General features: G+C 37.5%; 1 protein-coding gene and 1 pseudogene across 6 annotated transcripts in view; one reads left to right on the top strand and one right to left on the bottom strand.

Annotated features, from left to right (window-relative positions):
• Positions 1-23,438, bottom strand: part of PCDH11X (protocadherin 11 X-linked) — an 837,711-nt gene that overhangs the window by 622,330 nt on the left and 191,943 nt on the right. The window lies entirely within an intron of this gene.
• Positions 11,122-12,065, top strand: LOC100451586 (voltage-dependent anion-selective channel protein 1-like; annotated as a pseudogene).

Raw genomic sequence — 23,438 nt, 5'->3', positions numbered from 1 at the left:
TTTAAGGGTCAACTGTACTTAGGAATAAGTTCACCACAGAGGTACAATATCTGTACACTGAAAACTGTGAAGTATTGATTTTTAAAAAGGAAGAAGGGCTGGGCGTGGTGTCTCACGCCTGTAATCCCAGCACTTTGGAAGGCCGAGGCGGGTGGATCACCTGATGTCAGGAGTTCGAGACCAGCCAGGCCAACATGGAGAAACCCTGTCTCTACTAAAAATAGAAAAATTAGCTGGGCATGGTGGTGGGCACCTGTAATCCCAGCTACTCAGGAGGCTGAGGCAGGAGAATCATCACTTGAACCTGGGAGGCGGAGGTTGCAGTGAGCCGAGATTGCACCATTGCACTCCAGCCTGGGCGACGAGACTGAAACTCCATCTCAAAAAAAAAAAAAAAAAAAGGCTGGGCGTGGTGGCTCACGCCTGTAATCCCAGCACTTTGAGAGGCCGAAGCGGGTGGATCACGAGGTCAGGAGATCGAGACCATCCTGGCTAACACGGTGAAACCCCATCTCTACTAAAAAATACAAAAAAATTAGCTGGGCGAGGTGGCAGGCGCCTGTAGTCCCAGCTACTCGGGAGGCTGAGGCAGGAGAATGGCATGAACCTGGGAGGCGGAGCTTGCAGTGAGCCGAGATTGCACTACTGCACTCCAGCCTGGGCGACGGAGCGAAACTCCGCCTCAAAAAAAAAAAAAAAAAAAGAAGATAATACAAATAAATAGATACCCCATGTGCTTGGATTGGAAGAATTTATATGGTTACCATGTCTATAATATCCAAAGCAATGTACAGATTTAATACAATTCCTATAAATATCCCAATAGCATTTTTCATGGAAATAGAACATAAACAACTCTAAAATTCGTATGGAACCACAAAAAACTCAGAATAGCTAAAAGACTCTTGAGGAAGAAGAACAAAGCCGGAGGCATTACACTACTTGATTGCAAACTATAGTACAAAGCTATAGTAATTAAAACAGTATGGTACTGGCATAAAGACAGACACATAGGCCAATGGAACAGAATAGAGTCCATTAATAAACCCACACATAGACAGTTAAGTAATCTTCAAGAAAGGTACCAAGAATGCACAATAGGGAAAGCATAGTCTCCTCAATAAGTGGCGTTGGGAAAGCTGGATATCCATATTCAAAAAGAAGAAACATAGACTCTTATCTTACATCACACACAAACATCAACTCAAAAATGATTAAGACTTAAATATAACTCATGAAACTGTAAAACTCCTAGAAGAAAACAGAAGAAAGCTCCTTGACATTGGTCTCAGCAATGTGTTTTTTTTTTTTTTTTTTTTTTTTTAACGTGACGCCAAAAGGATAGGCAACAAATGCAAAGATAAACAATTGGAACTACATTAAACTAAAACGTTTCTGCATAGCAAAGGAAACCACTAAATGAAAAGGCAACCCACAGAATGGGAGGAAATATTTACAAATCACATATCTGATAAGGGGTTAATATCTAAAATATATAACTAACTCATAAACTAAATACTTTTAAAAGATTATAAAACACCAAATAATCCAATGAACAATATGCAAAAGACTTGAATAGTCATTTTTCCAAAGACAAAAAAATGATGGCTAGCAAGTACATGAAAATGTGTGCAACATCACTAATCATTAGGGAAATGCAAATTAAAACCATGATGAAATATTACTCCATTACCTGTTAGAGTGGCTATTATAAAAAACAATAAAAACATCAATTGTTAGCAAGGATGTGGGGAATAGGGAACCCTTGTACACTGTGGGTGGGGATGTAAATTGGTATAGCCATTATGGAAAACAGTGTGGATGTTCCTCAACACCTTGAAAATAGACCTACAATATGATTCAGCCACCCCACTTCTGGGGAATTTCCTAAGGAAATTAAATCACCATTCCAATATCTACATTCTCATGTTCTTTGCAGCATTATTCAAAATAGCCAAGATATGGAAACAACCTAAGTGTCCATCAATATATAAATGAATAAAGAAAATGTAATGTGTATATACAATGGAATATTATTCAGCCCTTAAAAACAAGGAGATCCTGATATTTGTGACAACATTGATGAACATGGAGGACATTATACTAAGTGAAATAATCTAGAGACATAAAGAGAAATAGTACATTGTTTCTCTTAATGTAAAATCTAAAAATTCAAACTCAGAAACAGATTGAAGAATGGTCATTACCAAGGGCTGGGAGGGTGAGGGAAATGGGAAGAAGTTGGTGAAAGGGTACAAACTTTCAGTTAGAAGAGGAATAAATTCTAGAGACGTAATGTATTTGCCAAGAGGGCAGATCTCAAGTGTTCTCACCACAAACACAAAAAGGTAACTATGTGATGTAATTTATATGTTAATTAGTTTTACTGTGGTAATCATTTCACAGTGTATATGTGTATCAAAACATAACAATGTATACCTTAAATTTATACAATTTTTATTTGTTAAATCATACCTCATAAAGCTGGAAGAAAGAAAAACAAGAGGTTGTTATTGACATAAAATACTGTATTATTCCTCTGCCGCCTTCACCAAGAAAAACTTTAAAAAAACCAAGCACTGTATAATGATTGGCAAAATGCTGTAGAGGATCAGTTTACATGGAACAAGCACAGCAGCAGAAAATGTTATTCTTGACATTAATAATAAATGTAAGTGTAAATGAAGTCAGGCCAATTACCAGAAAGAAGCATTACTCCTGCAGCCAAGGAGAAGGGAAGAAGAACCTAACAGGTCCCTTTCTTTTTATTTCCCGAAAGCAGCCTTTTAAAGCACTTTTGTCAGTCTTCCTGCAGATTTTCAGGTCCTGAGAAAATTAGGTTTTTCTAATTTCATCAGTTATAAATTTATTACTTCCCAGAAACACAACTTTAATGTAGTGGTATCCCTAACCTCCAACTGTTTCTCTAAAAGAGGGGAAGAAAAAAGCCAAGAGTCTAATACGAATTTTAGCACAATTCATAGCTTAATGTTTTTAAAAATATGTACAATATTCATTGAACTTGCAGCTTCTCATCTATAAAAGGATGATTCAAAACAGTGATAGTCATAGCAGCTTTTTTCTACTTTTTGAAATAAAACACAGCCTTACAGGTGAGGAGAAAGTTAATAAAGGATATACTCTTCCAATTTCTGTTCATCTGCTGAAAGCACTAGGTAATATATGTTCAAAATTACTTTTAATAAAATACAAACCAGTCTACTGTTAACACATCACATTGGGAAACTAATTAATGAGAACACAGATTTTGCAAACTTGTTAATCTGAAAGGACTCTAAACTTTAACAAATTTCACCTTGGTGTGTTATGTTCTTCTTTGCACACAGATCTAAACTGGTTTTCAAAATGTTTAGTTATGCATGCAAATGAATATTGGTACAACCTGTGTGGCCAATGCCATCTCCTGATTTAATGATTTTTATTGCTTCCTGATAACAAGAATCTCATCACTTTTTTTCACTCTTGTATTTCCAAGGCTACACCCAATAGCTAGCATATTGTAAGTGCTCATTAAATGTTGGACTTAAGGAAAAATTATTTAATTCAAAAACATAGGTTATTGCTCCCAAACTCTGCCCCAAACTACACCCAATTTATACCAGTAGTGAAGCAATATCTGATAGTTAAAAGCGTAAGATTTAATCTCTACCAGACCTAAGTCCTTGCTCCACCACATATTAGCTGTGTTAAACTTAGCTTCAGTTGTCTCATCTAAAATACAGAAATAATAAAAATAATTTCCCCATAAGGCTGTTGAGAGTCCTAAACAAGATAATCTTTCTCAAGCTGTGAGCAAAGTAAGTGTAATAAAAGATGATTCTGGGAAGATGATGGCGATGGCAGTTTTTGAAACTCCCAGAATCTCTTTAGAGAAACAGAGCAACGTGACAGCAAAACCAAAAAACCAGAGACAATATTTACAACTGCACTAGGTGACAAGGTGTTCTCATGATTCTCAAAACACAAGTGGTGGAGAAAAAAACCACCCATAGCCACAAGACCAGCGTGTTATCAAGGTCAGTGTGGAAATGAGCAGAGAGGCACAATAGGGTGGCTGAACCTGAAAACACAAGAATGCCAAAATAGCAAGTGTTCACAGAAAAGCACAGTAGGCAAAATTGAGAAAGTAACTGAAATTGAGAGGTATTTGGCCCCCTCCAAAAGTCAGAGAACTCAAGGGGTCAGCATTTATGACTGAAGTGACTACAGTAGTGTAGATTGATATACATTTGAAAATGACTAGCCAGGGCTTCCTTCTAGAGCAAGGCACTACACCAAGACAAAACTACTGGGTTTGGAATAAGAATTAAGCAGCATAGGAATGATAGTGATAAAGAAAAGATAAGGCCCACGCAAAGTAGGGGAGAGGAAGGGTACCATGACATCTCAGAAGGCAAGTCAACATTTTTTTTTAACACAGCAGGAAAGGGAGCTCTGTGAAGGTAGAGCTAGTTGTGAAAGCAGCTCTGATGAGCTTCCCTATATCTTGCCTTCATCTGGAAGTTTAAGAAACCTAATCGTACATAAGCACGAGCAATGGAATATTATTGAGGACAATCTCACATAAGTTACTATAAGATTTAAAAAAAAAATAAGGAGCAGAATAGCATCCCTCCAGCTCATAAAAATTGATTAAAATGAATACTTACTATTTAAAAATAAGCTAACAGACATTAAGATAATTATACAATGCACGAAAGAGCAATATAAAGCAGAGTTAGATATTGTTAAAAAAAACTTAAGTGACAACTTAGAAAACAATTGGAAATAAAAGAAAAAATTAATTTCAAAAATGTTCCTTCTAAATTCAAAGGAATAGACAAAGAAACAAAGCATATACAGGTCAAACAGAGGTAATTTCTTGAAATGCAAAAAAAAAGAAATTAAAAAATATGATAATGATTTAATCAAAAGTGTCAAATGTTGAAAGCATGTAAACGCGATTCAACATATAAATCACAAGAGTCACTGAGGAAGAAATCAATAACAAGGTAACTGAACAAATACAAACTAAAAAAAAAATTGAAACTACATATTGAAAGAACACACCAAGTTCCTGAGAACATCAATCCAGAATTACCAACTCCAAGATACATACAAAAAAAAAAAAAAGAATTAAATAGAATCAACAAAAAAGAGAAAAAATCCTTGGAACGTCTAAGAGAAAGTGATTTCTGTAAACACAGTGTGAAGAGAAGTCAGACATTGGCCAGAGACCTCAGAACTCAAGGAAAGACATGATGGTGAGCTCCCTGGGTTTTCTTTTTGCCTTATGTATCCCAGACTGGGTACTGGAAAAGCCAGTAACCTGGAAGCACCAAGAGACACAGGCCAAAAAAAAAAAAGTCTTAACAAAAGCCTGTTCTCAGTAGCCAAAGGTCCTGGAAAGAGACAGCTTACCAAGGGAGAGAATGTTAGATGATAACTTTTTGACTCCAGCCAAACACCACAGGAAAAAAATGTAGCCCCACCCAACACACACCAGCCAAGAGGAGGGTGTAGACTTCTACCGTTGCCAAACTATAACAAGGATCCTTAGCCCCCAGCCCCCGCTTCAGGTTGATACCAGAGAAGATTGTGCAGAAAGTAGTAATTAGTCACTCTTACTCTTCCCAGCCAAGGAAGTATCAGTGGTCCCCTGTGAAATGGATATATATTTGAATCAAGAAGTGAATTCTTGGAAGCCCAACAATGGGTAGCCTTGGACAGCTGAGCTTATTCACATTGAGTAGTATAATCATTCTCTTTGGAAGAACCCTAAGAGATTGTATTGAGTTCTGGATCTACACTATACCATGGTAGCACTGGTCTGTGTCCTCTACCAGAGTATGTAAGACTAGTGTTCAACAACTGCATTATATGACAGCCAGGAGCAGTGGCCATAGCAGACTGATCAAAAGTAATTGCAAAATATCCAGGCAGTTCATTTAATCAAATGCTGCCTAATCTCTGATCACTTGAACACATAATCAGCTACACACTTCTGCCCACTTGAGAATTATTGATTCTTCCCATTAAAACAAATACAGGTCCAGGTGGCACATATTATAATTATCATAGGTAATGTAATTACTGCATGCAAATTGATTGCTATAATTAGTTTATGGTTATTTGTATGAGAGAGAGAAGTAAATTGCAATGTTTGGGGGAAAAAAAGATTAAGACAACATATCCCTCAGCAAACAAAGAGGAAGACATGTTAAGTTAACAATATATGTCACCATGACACATGTCTTAAGATATATTAACTGAACAATTCCTAGTAGCAGATTTTGAATTACTTCAGTATGAGGAGGAGAAGGGAGGACTAGATATGGGAAAAAGAGGAAGAGAACATAAAAGGTTCAAAGAGAGGAATGGAAAGAGGGGAAAGAAAAAGGAGAGAAAGAGAGTAGAAGAAAAGAGAGGAAAGGGAAGAGAAAGCAGCCGACTTCACACAGAAAATTAATCTAATGTTATAATAATAGTGCTATGTATTATAGTATTGCTCATCAATAGAACATAGTTCTATACTATAATACAGGTATATTCTATTCCAAGATTTTTCTCTGGTTTTAAATTTTGAAATTTTAACTTCTAAAAAGAATTGGCTTTGATATCCTCACAGCTCATAAATGAAAAAAACAATAACAAACGTGCCATTATATCATGGGAGATACAAAGATGAATAAGAATGGTTTCTCTCCAGATAAAATTATTTTTGTGAGTTTTTTAGTTTTTAAATAATTTTCAATAGTTTTTTAATAGACCATTTTTTTTTTGAAAGACCATTGGGTCTTTCAAAATGAACCTTAACACAAATTTTGTGCATCTGTGAAATGCAAAAAAAAAGTCACTTTATGGTAATACTTGTTTCAAACATTTTGTTTCTCTTTTTTTCTAATGACTCTCATTGTATTTCTTAAAATGAAAATGAATGATTCCATAAAATTCTTAATATTTATTATAGGCAAATTATGTATGAAGCATTTTTCCATCATACAATGTAAAATCTTCATAGTGGGTAGTATGAATCATTTGTAATATAAATTAAATATAAACTTTAAAAAATACCAACCTGAGAAATTATAAAGCTTTTATATAAATAATGAGTAGATTTAAAATAAATAAGCACCTGTTCATTGTCATCTAGACATAAAGTAAGCAGTAGACACTCATTAAGTTTAATAATATAACCCAATTTAATGTTATTTGATTAAGAAGAAATATGTCTGGGTCTAGTGTGGTGGCTCATGCCTGTAATCCCAGCACTTTGGGAGAATGAGGCAGGTGGATCACTTGAGGTCAGGAGTTCCAGACCAGCCTGGACAACGTGAAACCCCATTTCTACTAAAAATACAAAAATTAGCTGGACATGGTGTCAGGCACCTGTAATACCAGCTGCTTGGGAGGCTGAGGCAGGAGAATCCCTTGAACCCAGAAGGCAGAGATTGCAGTCACTTGAGATCACTCCATTGCACTCCAGCCTGGGTGACAGAGGGAGACTCCATTTCAAAAAAGACAATGTTAAATCATTCCTTTTGTAGGAGACAATTTTCATTTTTGGCCTGGCCCTATCTAAAATATTTCAGTTAATTTTTTATCATGATGATATTAGGGAGTGAATTGGATTGAATACATTGCCAATTCATTAGCTCAGGCAAACTTTTAGACAGCTGAGAGCAAGGTTTTAATTACATACAACATGGTAAGACAGAATGGTGGCCCCCAAAGATGTCTGAGCTCCAATTGCAGAACCTGTGACTATGTTATCTCACATAGCAAAAGTGACCTTGGCAGATGTGATTAAGTTTAAGGTCCTTGAGACGGAGAGACTCAAGGACCTGGGTTAGGCAGGTGGGCCCAATCAAATCACATGAGTGCTTAAAAAAGGACAACATTTCCCAGATCTAGTCAAAGGGAGACATGAGGTGAAGAAGGGTGAGAGAAATGCAGAGTCGCTTTGAGGATAGAGGAAGAGACATGAGCCAAGGAAGGTGGAAAAGGCAAGGAAATGGCTTCTCCCTTAAAGGCTCCAGAGGAAATACAAACCTATTGCCACCATGATTTTAGTCCACTGAGTTCTGTTGGGCCTTTAACCTTCAGAAATATAAAATGATAGATTTGTGTTGTTCTTAGCCACTAATTTGTGATACCCTGTTACAGGAGCAATAGAAAACTTACATACACATAAATATGGCTCAGTTGCTACATCTTGACACTAACATAGTATCAATGACACACATAAAGAATGAATTTTAAAATGGTTGATTCACACATAATTTAATAGAAAGTTAGCACATTTATAATTCAATTAATTTAAATCGTTATTAACTTTATTTCTCTAAACTACTTTGAATTCTTAGATATTTACTATTTTAGTGGGTGTAATTGAAAATGGTATCCCCCAAAAATTGGCAGTTGAAACTGCCAGCATTTTTAAATGAGTTGTTCTATTTCTTCCTTACCTCATTCCATAAAATCTACTTTCAAGAAGGGGTTGAGGTTAACTGTGCTGAAATAAGCTTCTCTGAGCTAATCACTAAAAGAAATAGATTCATAAGGAATGAAGCCAGATAGGAAAGTGAGGGAAGAGGCATCTGTTGTCCTCACTGTGGTGGTATATATCCCCGTGGGAGGCTGAAAAACATCTGTGCTTCATGAAACCCTTCCGTGAAAGAATTATGCGTCTCTACCAGACATTTCAAGCTCTTTAAAAAAAGATGCATTTTAAAAAGACAATTTTCCATACTAGCATTTAACTTAGCATTTGGCTTAGTTTTATTCTGAATTAATTTAAGTTTCTTATGAAGTAGATTTCAAGCTAGATGTGGATTTCTGCTAGTTTTATAAAGCATACACTTTCCCTCTGAAATGGTAACTCCATGAGTTTGGAAGACAGGAAAGAAGACAAGAAGGTTGTATTTAAAAGTTAAGTCCAGATATAAGCAAAAACAAACAAAAATCTCAGCAAAATCTCCATTTCAGATGGAATATGGCAATGTTCTTTGAAGAATGCAAAGCCTCCAGGGGAAAAATAGGGTTTGAGTATGGTTTTCCCTGAATGTCATAAATTAAACTTTTTATTTATTTTTTCTTTTTATTTATTTATTTATTTTGAGACGGAGTCTCACTCTGTCACCCAGGCTGGAGTGCAGTGGCACGATCGCGGCTCCCTGCAACCTCCGCCTCCCGGGTTCAAGCAATTCTCCTGCCTCAGCCTCCTGAGTAGCTGGGATTATAGGCATGCGCCACCACACCCAGCTAATTTTTGTATTTTTAGTAGAGATGGGGTTTCACCATGTTGGTCAGGCTGGTCTTGAAACCCTGACCTTGTGATCCACCCGCCTCGGTCTCCCAAAGTGCTGGGATTACAAGCGTGAGCCACCACACCCGGCCTGACAAATTAAACTTTAAGCACGTAAAACCTAGTAGATTTCCATTTCAGTTAATGTGGAAAAATAACCAGAAAACTCTCCTGCTACAAAACCCATAGAACTGCTGAAGAAAATATAGCAACACTCCTTTATGTGTGTTACTTAGATCATAAGAAAAGGAAAGCAATCCTTAGAGGAACAACAAAAAAAGTCCTGACATCAAGGCTGCCCTAGCGATGATGTTGTGGTGGCAGGTGTGCAGGTTGTGGGAGGACTTACAGTTCCTCAAAGCAAGGGGCCTGTGATTCAATTGCAAGGAAAGAACACAAGGCACAAGGCTAAGGTCTTAGGTTCACTTGAAGTGGGAATTTGGAAATGAGATCCCCTGAACAAAGCCAAGACTTTGAAGAAGCATACATATGTTGGATTTTAAAAAATGCCATCAGAACAGTGAGATTCCAAGGAACTATGCCTATGTTAGTCTGGTCTCTGGATGGGGGGTGGGAGAAAGGCTCTCCTGAGAACTTATAAATGCAGATTTTCATTTTAACAGGTTATGGTCTGAATTTATATTACTCACATGATCCACGGATACCCAAAGTAAAATATTAAAGTAAAAAGTGGTCCCCGGAAGGTAATACTCCCTGGTTGCCTTAGTAGTGGTAAACTCAAAACTTGTCTAGGAAGAATGTTCAATCCAGGCAGAAGAGGATTCCTACAGATAAATTATCTCTGAAGATTAGCTCAGAGTTCAAAATTTGCCATAGAAAAGAGTCAACAGCCACAACAAATAGCTCTGGTGTTACTCCAAGAACTTTTAAGAATCATTAAGTAGATAAAAAGAACTATCTTTAAATTGATTAAAGAAACAGTACCAAATAACGTTTAAAAAACTAAGCAAAGAACATTATGACAAAAGTTCACACATATTCTTAAAGAGATTAAACTAATAAAAATGAATAAATACATAGGTGTTGAAACTAAAAGCTAGCAGAATATTTATTAAAAAAGTGAAAACCTCCGGAGTGGTATGATTCTAATGGGTAAAAATCTATTAAAACGGTTTTAATAAGGTAGAGTAAAAATTAGGACAGTCATGCCACACGGATTTCACTTTATTTTAAAGTCTCCCCTGATTTAAAAATAATACTATAATAATCCTAAGGTTAAAGAACATCATTGACTTATAGATATTCAGATGTATATTTTGTAGTAAAAAAACTGAAAAGCAATTTTCATATGAAGTATGCCATAATAAATTGAGATGATTTTCCAGATTAAACTAAATTAAAGACTTCGAATGTAACTTTAGATACTAATAATGCAATAAGAACACAGTCTACATATATAATAAATACCTCTATAGATATAAGCAATTTTCTATGATATGTTTTGTCTACAGATTATAACATATAGTATTTTTCACATATACATATATTCTTCCTTTTATTAAATTGGCTTTATTGGTGGTTGATATGGTTTGGCTCTGTGTCCCCACCCAAATCTCATCTTGTAGCTCCCATAATTCCCACAGGTTGTGGGAGTGAACTGATGGGAGATGACTGAATAGGGGGGTGGGTCTTTCCCGTGCTGTTCTCCTGACAGTGAATGGGTCTCACGAGATCTGATGGTTTTAAAAACGGGAGTTGGGCCCGGCAGCTGGCTCCACTTGGTTCTCTGCCTCCGCACCGCAGCCCCGGCCATAGCTGCCTCCTAGCCCACTGCCACTGCCTCTAAGCATAAGATGGGTGTGCCACCCATGTATGCCAATCTTGGCAAATCTGCCAGGGATGTCTTCACCAAGGGCTATGGATTTGGCTTAATAATGCTTGATTTGAAAACAAAATCTGAGAATGAGTTGGAATTTACAAGCTCAGGCTCAGCCAACACAGACCACCAAAGTGACGGGCAGTCTGGAAACCAAGTACAGATGGACTGAGTACGGCCTGACGTTTACAGAGAAATAGAACACCCGACAATACACTAGGCACCGAGATTACTGTGGAAGATCAGCTTGCACATGGACTGAAGCTGACCTTCGATTCATCCTTCTCACCTAAGACTGGGGGAAAAAAGATGCTAAAATCAAGACAGGGTACAAGCAGGAGCACATTACCCTGGACTGCGACATAGATTTCGACATTGCTGGGCCTTCCATCCGGGGTGCTCTGGTGCTGGGTTACAAGGGCTGGCTGGCCGGCTACCAGATGAATTTTGAGACTGCAAAGCCCGGAGTGACCCAGAGCAACTTTGCAGTTGGCTACAAGACTCATGAATTCCAACTTCACACTAATGTGAATGACGGGACAGAGTTTGGCGGCCTCATTTACCAGAAAGTGAACAAGAAGTTGGAGACTGCTGTCAGTCTCACCTGGACAGCAGGAAACAGTAACACGCGTTTCGGAACAGCAGCCAAGTATTTGATTGACCCTGAAGCCTGCTTCTCGACTAAAGTGAACAACTCCAGCCTGATAGGTTTAGGATACACTCAGACTCTAAAGCCAGGTATCAAACTGACACTGTCATCTCTTCTAGATGGCAAGAACGTCAATGCTGGTGGCAACAAGCTTGGTCTAGGACTGGAATTTCAAGCATAAATGAATACTGTACAATTGTTTAATTTTAAACTATTTTGAAGCATAGCTACCTTCAGAATTTAGTGTATCTTTTAATGTTGTATGTCTGGGATGCAAGTATTTAGTGTATCTTTTAATGTTGTATGTCTGGGATGTTAGACCTCTAGGTTAAAGATGATTCAGCTTTAAGATGTTACCCTTTCAGAGGTACAGAAGAAACTCATTTCCAAAAAAGGCCCTTTCAGTGGTAGACTTGGGGGAACTTGGCAGCCACTTTGAGATGCCAGGTTTCTTTTTTTATCTAGAAATGGCTGCAAGTGGAAGCTGATAATATGTAGGTGCTTTGTAAATTCATATTGAGTAAATGAATGAAATTGTGATTTCCTGAGAATCGAACCTCGGTTTCCTAACCCTAACTGATGAGAGGCTTGCTGCTTGATGGTGTGTACAAACTCACCTGAATGGGACTCTTTTAGACAGAGCTTCATGACCTTTTCCCAGCCCAGTTCATCGTTACCTCTTTTACACCAAAAGGTCTGCAGGGTGTGGCCACTATTTCTTTTGTGCCATTTTGGGGTGGAGAGGGTGGATATGATGAAGCCAATAATTCAGGACTTATTCCTTCCTGTGTTGCGTTTTTTAGCCCTTGCACCAGAGTATGAAATAGCTTCCAGGAACTCCAGCTATAAGCTTGGAAGCGTCTGTGTGATTGTAATCACATGGTGACAACACTCAGAATCTAAATTGGACTTCTGTTATATTCTCACCCCTCAATTTGTTTTTTAGTAGTCTAATGGGTACATTTTAGAGTCTTCCATTTTCTGTGGAATTAGATCCTCCCCTTCAAATGCTGTAATTAACATAACTTAAACTTGAATAAAATATTGAAACCTAAAAAAAAGAAAACAACAACAACAACAACAGGAGTTACCCTGCACAAGCTCTCTTTTTGCCTGCTGCCATCCACGTAAGGTGTGACTTGCTCCTCCCTGCCTTCCACTATGATTGTGAGGCCTCACCAGTCATGTGGAACTGTAAGTCCAATAAACCTCTTTCTTTTATAAATTGCCCAGTCTCAGGTATGTCTTTATCAGCACAATGAAAATGGACTAATACAGTGGTATAAAAGGTTAAGTGGTAGATCCAGAAAATAACCTATAATTTCTGATTCCAAATCATTTTTTTTTCTAATGAATCATTTTTTGCAACAGCAGGCAGTGGGGGACTTATCAGGTAGCCACATTTTTTTTTTTTATCAGATACTGCATCATTATAGACTTCCAGAGCACTTAGGAAACCACAACTATAAATCTTTGTTGAATATACAATTTCGGCAAGGACAAGCCAAATTTTTCTTGACTAATTGAAAACATAGCCAAGATAGGAACCAATTTGATGGAACTTGGTTCTCCTTCATTTTTTCCTTATTCAATTCTTCATTCAATGATTGAATGGGGAGGGAGGTAAAATCACAAATAACCTGTCAGTCATAGCACTGTCGAGTTAGCTATTAAATATTTACAAAATGTAAGACTGTCACTGTACTGTGAGTTTCTTGAGGAATGAGAACAAATCTTGCTCACTATATATATATATATATATTCAGTGTATATATATATTCAGTATATGTATATATATTCAGTGTATATATATATTCAGTATATATATATATTCAGTGTATATATATATATATATACACACAACTTCACACAGGACTTCAAAACTAGTAGACACTCAATGATATTTACTGGATTGACAAATTAACTAAATTCAACTGCTATTCATTTCTTTCTTTTTAAATATAAAAAAGTAGTATTACAGTTTTATAATTTGATATGTGTTACATATCTTTCATCAAAGCCACATAAAATGCTCTATATAAATCTCCAGTTTGGGGCTGGGCATGGTGGTTCATGCCTGTAATCCCAGAACTTTGGGAGGGCGCAGCGGGATGATCTGTTGAGCTCAGGAGTTGGAGACCAGCAAGGCCAATGTAGTGAGACCTTGTCCCTACTATAAACAACAACAAAATTTAGCCAGTGTGAGCCTGTAGTCCCAGCTACTCAGAAGGCTGAGGCAGGAGGATTGCTTGAGCTCGTGACACTGCACTCCAGCCTGGGCGAGATCCTGTCTCAAAACCAAACCAAACTAAAACAAAACGAAAAAACCCTCCAGCTTTTTAAAATTGTCACTTGCTGAAATTACTTCCCTAAGATATCCATCAAAAGATACAGAGCTAGAAAGAGCTGTGAATACTGTCGAGAAATCATTAAAATGTGATACAGATTGGTCAAGGAAACATACCTGTGTTGGGTCAGCTTGAGAGTCTTTGCTTTGAAAGAAGTGCTGAGTATTGCTGGTGGAGAAGTGTATAGAGGGCAGTTCAGAAAGATGGAATTGCCTGACCTAGGATTCCAAGACTATTTTAATAACATAAATACTCTGGTTCAGGTTAGAGCTGTCAGCTTTTAAAATGCTAAAATTTCTACTCCACTTCTTGCTTTCATTCAACTGAGTTTTGCCCTAAACTTAGTGTAAACAACCAAAGCTGTTTTTACTTTGCAGAAATTAGACACCAAATGTATTCTTGCTAATTTTAAACCAGGGTATTTAAAGATAAGATATCATTTGGTAATCTCATCATTGCCTGCCCATTTTTTGATGCAATCCTCAAACTGTTGACTATTGAGACAGGTTGATGAGTCAAATTTTTGAAAATTGTATTAACTCACTGCTTTTTAAAATGTTTGCCTTTAGATACAGCATTAAACAATTGGATTGGTTGCTATATGACTGTTTTGTTATTCAGTAATTACCATTTGGTCACAATTTCATTGGCAGTGAAGATAAGGCATACTTCAATATTTTGCTTTTACATTATTTGTAGGAACAACTATGATGACTGTAGCTCCACAGATTTGTAATCACTTTATGGAGAAACAGAGCATCTCTTCTTTGAAGTAAATAAAACAGCACACACTCTGAAGATTAGAAAAAAAGTCAAATGAAGGGGAACAGCATATGATAATGTTAAGGTCCTTAGTGTGGGAGTGAAGGGATCTGAATTTTAGTCCCAGCCTGCTACTAACTAGTTGTATGTCTTTGAGCAAGCCATTTTTATTCCCTGAGCTTTTGTTTTCTTATCTATAAAATTATATGCTCCATTTTCACGGTAAAAAGAATATAATATGAATGGCATTGGCAGGCAGGAAAAGAGGAAATACATTAAAGAAGACAATATAAAAAGTAAAACAGCCTGCCATTACTCTTTCTTGTCTTGCATTTATGCTTTAACAAAAGTATTAAGTTGCCTTAATATTCTTAAGCAATGAAATTATTATAGGTTAATTTAAACCCTGAAGGCTAATTTTGCGTTTCATAGTCCATATCTCGCCAAATAGCAGAATTTGTGACACCTCACTCTCAAGAACAAACCTACTGAATTTTATTATGGTTATCTATTCACAGCTTATACCTTGTTCACGTTTGTTACAAGCATATTAACATGATGTCATTAGTATATGATACGTTCAGTCTGAATTTTATCTCGAACGCCATTAAAATAGTTTTATAATGCATTCGGATATACAGAAAATTCAACATATTTGATTTATTATTACATTTTAAACAGACAAAAATGCCCTTGTGGAAGGCTCATATACAATAATAAATGCAGATATGAAGTACTGAATTACACATACCATATACCTCAAATCATCAGAGATAGCTCTAGAATTGGGCTATGCCCTGAAATATTGGAAGAATCCTGGAAACTGAGAAAAATGATAGCAGCTGCTGTCACTGATGGTGGCACCAAACCAAACTGCGATGTCTAGAAGTATCAATCACAGAGCCCTGAGCCCTGGCCCCTGTCTTTATCACCATCTCAAAAACCAGAGGGTAAAGATGTATGATGAATAAGCAAAATACCATGAGGAAGTTTGAGTGGAGAAGAGGAAGAGATTGAGGATCAGACAGACAGCAAGGGGACAGCAGCTGCCCACAGAATATAAGTAGGGAGAAATAGGGAGATTCCTCTTTCACCTATTCAAGAAACATCCCTTGTGTACCTATTATGCGCCAGACACTACTGGGTGTTGTTAATACAAAAATAAATTTGATCTAACCATGCTTATCACAGAGCTTCCTGTACAGCAAAGTGAAGCCGGGACACATAAATCTTGAAACACATTATGGTAAGTGTTACAATGAAGAGATTTGCAAAGTGTGATTGGTAGCCCAGAAAAACAATCAACCTCCCCGGAGACTCAGGAAACTCTTCACATAGGAATTATTATATAATCTGGGGCTTAGTAGAAGAATAAGCATTTTCCAGGTAAGGGAGAAAGTCAAAGTGAGTATAGGCAGAGAAAAGCACAGTCATAAGAAAGGGTCCTGAAAGACCACTCAGGCTAACGGGACTAGGTATAACTTGCTCTGCTGCAGCTCTTGGTGTATGTTGTGGAGGCAGGATGTTAACAAAAAGTGGAAATGAAGGGACTGGGAAAAGCAGACTGGAACCATGTGATGAAACTTCTCATCTGCCATGTTAGAGTTTGGATCTTTCCCCTCATGCAATAGAGAAGTGAATAGGATTTACAAAGGAGGGTTATATGATCAGAACTGTTTTCTTAGATTGCTGAATCTGGGGAAAGGGTGGAGGGTTATTTGGACAGGGGGGATTTACAACTTGAAGGAGAAAACAATTAGGAGACTGGATTACAACTGTCTAAGGAAGGTTTAAAAATCCAAATGCTTTCGAAGGCCTCAGAAATCATGCAAATTTAAAGCAGAATCCAGCACACTCACCCTGCCCCCAGGTATTACATTCAAATTTTTAATAAAGGAAACAAACTATGCTGGCCAAGTATGATTTAGGATGGAATTAGGTTTAGATGCCAGTGTTTTAGATCATATGTAGGAGAAAGGGTGATGACATTATAAATTATGGCATGGAGAAATGAGAAAAAAGAGAAGATGAATTCCAGATCTGTTGGAGTGGTGAGTGAGACTGACTGTTCCTGCTACTTCTGAAGCACTAGGAAATCAGGATATTCACTACAAATGCTTAACATGTGCTCATTGACTCAGTCCACTCATAGCTAAGGAGAAAGCAAGAGAGAAGTCTTTGCCCCTTATACACTGCCATTGAAACAAAATCCTGCATAGATACAGTTATAAGTCAATGTGGTTTGGGGTGTTTCTTTCTTTAACACATTGAAAATAATTTGGGCCTAGCAATAAAAAAAAATTAGCTAGTCTTTGTCAGAAGCTGGTTTATTTGTACAGTTATCTATTTTTGTAAGGCTGACAGTGGCTGAATTAAACACCTGGGCAAAAACACAAAATAAACAACCATGCTACAGCAATGACAAGAGGCCAACAGACTATATAATTAGAAGTGATTTTCTTTTTATTTGTTAAAAGAGATTTTCAATTACAACTCTATGATAATTTTATACGATTAACCCTCTTACTCTTGCAATTTATATCTAAATAGATATATTTTCTACAACCATAGTGTGGCAGGAAAGGATGCAGACATGGTGTCTACTTAGTCTTGGAGTGAGGGAAACATAAATGAGGAAGTACAGATACTTGATTCTAAGAGTTGAACAATTTCTGGACAAAAGAGGAATTCTAATGGATAAGAATAATGGATTGAATACCAGCAGTTATCTCAAAACCAAAGTGGAGCATTAATACGGCTTTCCTCCACTTAAGCTAACCTGATCATAAATAATTACGGAGGTAATATGGATAAATATAATCTTAAAAACTACTATATGTGGTAAAAAGCACCATATGTGATTCTGATAAATTTAAACATACAATTTAAGTGCATTTCCTGGTTTTAAAAATGGCTGCAATTTACATGTATTACTGGCATAAATATAGAATGCCTCATATATATCGGTGATTAATGAATAAGCTAACTGAACAAGTGGCTAGATAGCATAAAAGAAAGAACAGTAAACTTCACATCAGAAGACCAATATAATCTTCAGGGCTGAGTGACAAGTTAAGAGTCTTGGTCATATCACAGCTAGCCTTTGCTGTGCAAGACATTTAACCTCTGTGTTCAGGTCTCTCTTTTGTGAAGAGAGATTAGGAAAGGCCAAATAGCAAACCAAGAGTTCTAACAAAAAGTCTATCATTCAATACCCTTATAGAAGAGAGAAAGTATGTCTGGCCTTGAAGAGGAACATCAATTTGGATGAAAAATTCAATTATCCTGAGCTAGAAATCCAAGTCTCTTATACATCTATATAATAATGAAAATAACTGTGCTATCAAAATTACATCTGTTTTATTTTTTTCCTGTGCCAAAGCAAAAACACACTTAATAACCAGGGGTCACAAATTCAAAGCAGCCATGCTGTTTCAGGAGCCAAGCAAAAATCATAAATATGGGCCGGGTGTGGTGGTGCATGCCTGTAGTCCCAGCTACTTAGAAGGATGAGGTGGGAGGATTACTTGAGCCTGGGAGGTTGAGGCTACAGTGAGCCCTGATCGCATCACTGCACTACAGCCTGGGCGACAGAGTGGGACCCAGTCTCGAAAACAACAACAACAAAAAGAAAATAATAAATGTGTAAAGACCCTCAAATATAAAATAATATGACATGATGGGTCTATGGCTAATAAGAGAGTACATATCTCCCAATAGCCTTCACAATCAATTATTTTTTTCCTAAACACTGTCTCTCAAGGCCCATCTCTGTCTACATGTGGGCAGTGGGCCATAAGATTGTGACCCCCAGTCTTAAGCTGTCTATTATTGATAGCATTTAAGTGTCTTCTTTCATTTGGATATTGATGTTGTTCTCACAAGTCAGTAAACTACCTTATCAATGATCAATTTCCTCATCTTACTTGATGCTATCAACAGCATTTAACCCAGCTGATCCTTTCCCCCTGCTTGATAGCTTTCTTCACCTGGCTCCCTGGATACCACACACTCAGGTTTTCCCCTTACTTTTACAGTCATTCCTGAGTCCCCTTGACTAGTTTCTTCCCTTCTCCTAGATCTCCAAAAGTTGGAGTTCTCTAAGGTTTCTTCCCTTTTGTATCTACACACTCATTTCTTTGGTGATAACCAGTCTCATGTCTTTAAATAACAACCATATGCTGTCAACTACCAAGTTTATATCTCCAGCCAGGACCACTCTCCCAAACTCCAACTTCCTATATCCAACTGCCCATTCAGCATCTCCACATAGATGTCTAATTAACATCTTAAGATTAAGACATCTAAAACTGAACTCCTGATCCATGTGCATTCTTACCAATCACAGTTGATAGTAAATATTCTTTCAGTTGTCAAAGCCAAAAATCTTTGTGTCTTCTTGACATCTCTATTTTTCTTACATTTCACATTTTGGTCTATTAAGATATCATCCTAGGTGTTTCCTGATAAATATAGAAACTCACCACTTTTCACCACCTTCATTGCTTCCATCCTTGTGCAAGCCACCATTCTCTCCTGAAGAGTACTACAGTAGGTCTCTGCTTGCATCATTACCCCATATGTACTATTCTCAATAGCAGCCAGAGCGATCCTATTAAAACTCAAGTAAAAGGCGAGGTGTGGCGGCTCATGCCTGTAATTCCAGCACTTTGGGAGGCCGAGGCAGGCAGATCACCTGAGTTCAGGAGTGAGAGACCAGCCTGACCAACATGGAGAAACCCCATCTCTACTAAAAATACAAAATTAGCCAGGCATGGTGGCACGAGCCTGTAGTCCCAGCTACTTGGGAGGCTGAGGCAGGAGAATCAATTGAACCCGGGAGGTGGAAGTTGCAGTGAGCCAAGATCACGCCATTGCACTCCAGCCTGGGCAACAAGAGTGAAAGTCTGTCTCAAAAAAAAAAAAAAAAAAAAAAGAGAAAAGAAAAAGAAACCCAAGTAAAATTATTTCACGCCTCTAGGCAAAGGCCTGCCATGTCTCCATGTTTTACTTGGAATCAGGCCATCGTAGCTTCTTATAAGGCCTTTCCAAATATCTCCCTTGCCACCACCATCTTCCCTGTCATTTCCTCTCCTATCACTGCCCCCTAGTTCAAGTTGCTTTAGCCACACTGAACACCTTACGATTCCTTGAACATACCTGTAATGTTTTTATATAACTCTTAATTATTCCCTCTGCAGGAAAATTATTCCCCTGGATATTTACTTGACGAAATCCCTTACCACATTTAATGTGGGCTCCATATTCTACCTTCTCAATGAGCAAACCCTGACCACTTGCAAAACAGTCACAACCACACCACCGACACTCCTAATCCCATTTATGGCGCACCACAAAGGTGATCAATTTCTAACAGTCTCTATACTTTGCACTCACTGTCACTTAACACAAAATTGATGATTTTTCTTTAATGAGAGCTTTTACATATTTCTCAAGATAATTAATATATAAATATCTAAGTAAATCAGGTATAGGTAATGGTGAGATTTATCTACAATTAATAAAAATAAATCATGGATAACTGGCTGAGACTGATATACAGTTCATCAGTCATCCATTTACATTTTAACATTCTTAAAGCTTTGCTATTATATAAAAAATTATTTTTTTCCAGATTTATAAAAAGTTTTCTCCTACCGTAAAACAGAATAAAGAACTGATACAAATGTGAAATAAACCCAATATAAAGGCTTTGCAAAATTCCTGTTAATTTTATTTTTTCTTTTGTTAAATTTACTTTTTAATTGACAAGTAAAAGTTGTAGGCTGGGCGTGGTGGCTCACACCTGTAATCCCAGCACTTTGGGAGGCCAAGGCGGGTGGATCACCAGAGGTCAGGAATTTGAGACCAGCCTGGCCAACATGGTGAAACATCATCTCTACTAAACATACAAAAATTAGCCGGGCATGGTGGCGGGCGCCTATAATCCCAGCTACTTGGGAGTCTGAGGCAGGAGAATTGCTTGAACCCAGGAGGCAGAGGTTGCAATGAGCCGAGATCGTGCCACTGCACTCCAGCCTGGGCGACAGAGTAAGACTCTGTCTCAAAAAAAAAAAAAAAGTTGTATATACTTACGGTGTGCAATATGGTTTTTCTGTATGTGTACATTATGAAATGGCTAAATCAAGCTATTTAACATACATTAGCTCACATACTTATCATTTTTTGTGTGGTGAGAACACTTAAAATCTGTCACCAGCAATTTTCAAGTATATTGTTATTAACTATAGTCACCACGATGCACAATAGTTTTCTTGAACTTATTTTTTGTATCTAATTAAAATTTTGTGTCCTTTGACAAACATCTCCCCAATCCCCCAACTCTCAAATTCTGGCAACCACCATTTCAGGTATTTTTATTTCTAAAGTATGTCTTACATGTAGATACTTGTTTATTTACAGCTTGTCAAGCAATATAAAAAAAAAATCCCAGAAACCATAAAACAAGCTCTCTCCATGTTTTACCTAAGCTTTCAATGCTTAAAATTGAACAGATCAGCTAGTGGAGGAAATATTATGGGTTTGTCTGACAGCTTCTGTTCACTGTCAAAATTCTGCCAACTAGTTTTTAGCGCAGGCAAAAATTTGTCACTTGAGACTAATGCATTAAGCCTAAAAGTCAAATTGCTCATTAAAGATAAGGTGACTGTTTTTTAAGAACCAAAAGCTATGTTTTTATTAGAGGTAAAGCTCTCATGATTGTATGGCCACTTACATCAGAAATTCAGCCACCTTACCCTCAGTGAACAATTTATCTTCCAGACTGGATTCATTGTCTATGCAACTGATATAGTTCCCTGGTTTAGAGCTTATTATCATGCTGCAAACTGAGTAACATATTCCCCCAGACATAAATGTCTACAGAGCTCCCCTTAACAAGAGTCAAGTGTCCTTTTCAACTTTGCTAAAACACCAAGATGCCCTGAATAAGCTTAATTGAATTATTTTGTTTTACTAAAGTATGGAAAGTTGTTGTTTCTTCTTTTTTTTTTTGTAATAATCAGGACCCCAGGTACACATAAATGAATTCTCTACTCCTTTTGAAGAAGAAGATCAAGAAAAATTCCCCAAGTGCAAAATCAAAAAGAAAAGAAAGCTTTCTTTGCTTACTTGAGCTATACATCTCTTACCGTTCCTATAATGCTTTCTTAAATAATGAAAATAAGTAAAGAGCAGGTAATTATGCATTTTTCCTTAGCTATTTTCCTAAGGGAACAAACTTATTAAAATTTCAATGTATTTTAAAGTTATATTAAGTAGCATCTGCATGACGCTATGGTTGACAATGCCTTTCAACTTCATTTGCATTTTGTCTTTATAGCTCATTGAAAATCTGAAAGTAACGGACAATCATTGAAAGCTTATGAGGTCCAACATTGTGTTAGGTGCTTCACCATATCACCATATCTCAGTAAGGTAGGTATCACTATATCTTAATTTTTAGATGCGGAACCTGAATATTTTCTTGTTGCATCATTTTTTATTGCACCTGATGTTTTCGAAAGGCAGAATAATCATCAGAACTAACTTTATTCAGTGCCTACGAGCGGCTGCACTATGAGGTGTTGCACTACAAACTTTATCTTATTGCTAATTTTCATTAAAGCCAAGTAAGAGAGGTATTATTCAGAGGTGAAGTGGCTGGGCTTCTGGGTTGGGTGGGGACTTGGAGAACTTTTCTAGCTAAAAGATTGTAAATACACCAATCAGCATTCTGTGTCTAGTTAAAGGTTTGTAAATGCACCAATCATGGCTCTGTGTCTAACTAATCCGGTAGGGGACTTGGAGAACTTTTCTATCTAGCTAAAGGATTGTAAAGACACCAATCAGCACACTGTCAAAATGGACCAATCAGCACTCTGTAAAATGGACCAATCAGCTCTCTGTAAAATGGATCAATCAGCAGGATGTGGGTGGGGCCAAATAAGAGAATAAAAGCAGGCCACCCTCGCCACCAGTAGCAGCCCACTCAGGTCCTCTTCCATGCAGTGGAAGCTTTGTTCTTTCACTCTTCGCAGTAAATCTTGCTGCTGCTCAGGTTTTGGGTCCCCACGGCCTTTAAGAGCTGTACACTCACCGGGAAGGTCTGCGGCTTCACTCCTGAAGCCAGCGAGATCATGAACCCACCAGGAGGAACGAAGAACTCCGGATGCGCTGCCTTTATGAGCTGTAACACTCACTGTGAGGGTCCGTGGCTTCATTCTTGAAGTCAGCGAGACCAAGAACCCACTGGAAGGAACCAATTCCGGACACATTATTATACTTATTTTACAAATGAGGAAGCTGAGCCTTAGTGAGATTCAATAAATTATCCAAGTCACATAAAAAGAACTGGCAGAATCAGGATTCTAGGCTGCACTCTCCACCAAGCCGTGCTGCCAAACATGAAACACGATGATCCCTTTTGCTTTTTCTTTCTTTTTTCTTTTTTCCTTTTTTTTTTTTTTTTTTTTGAGACAAGGGCAACTCAGTCACCCAGGCTGTAGTGCAGTGGCACAGTCACTGCTCACTGCA

Source organism: Pongo abelii, chromosome X (assembly GCF_028885655.2).
Source record: "Pongo abelii isolate AG06213 chromosome X, NHGRI_mPonAbe1-v2.0_pri, whole genome shotgun sequence".
Taxonomy (NCBI): Eukaryota; Metazoa; Chordata; class Mammalia; order Primates; family Hominidae; genus Pongo; species Pongo abelii.
The sequence above is the reverse complement of the archived record's forward strand: the minus strand, read 5'-3'. Positions and strand labels throughout refer to the sequence as shown.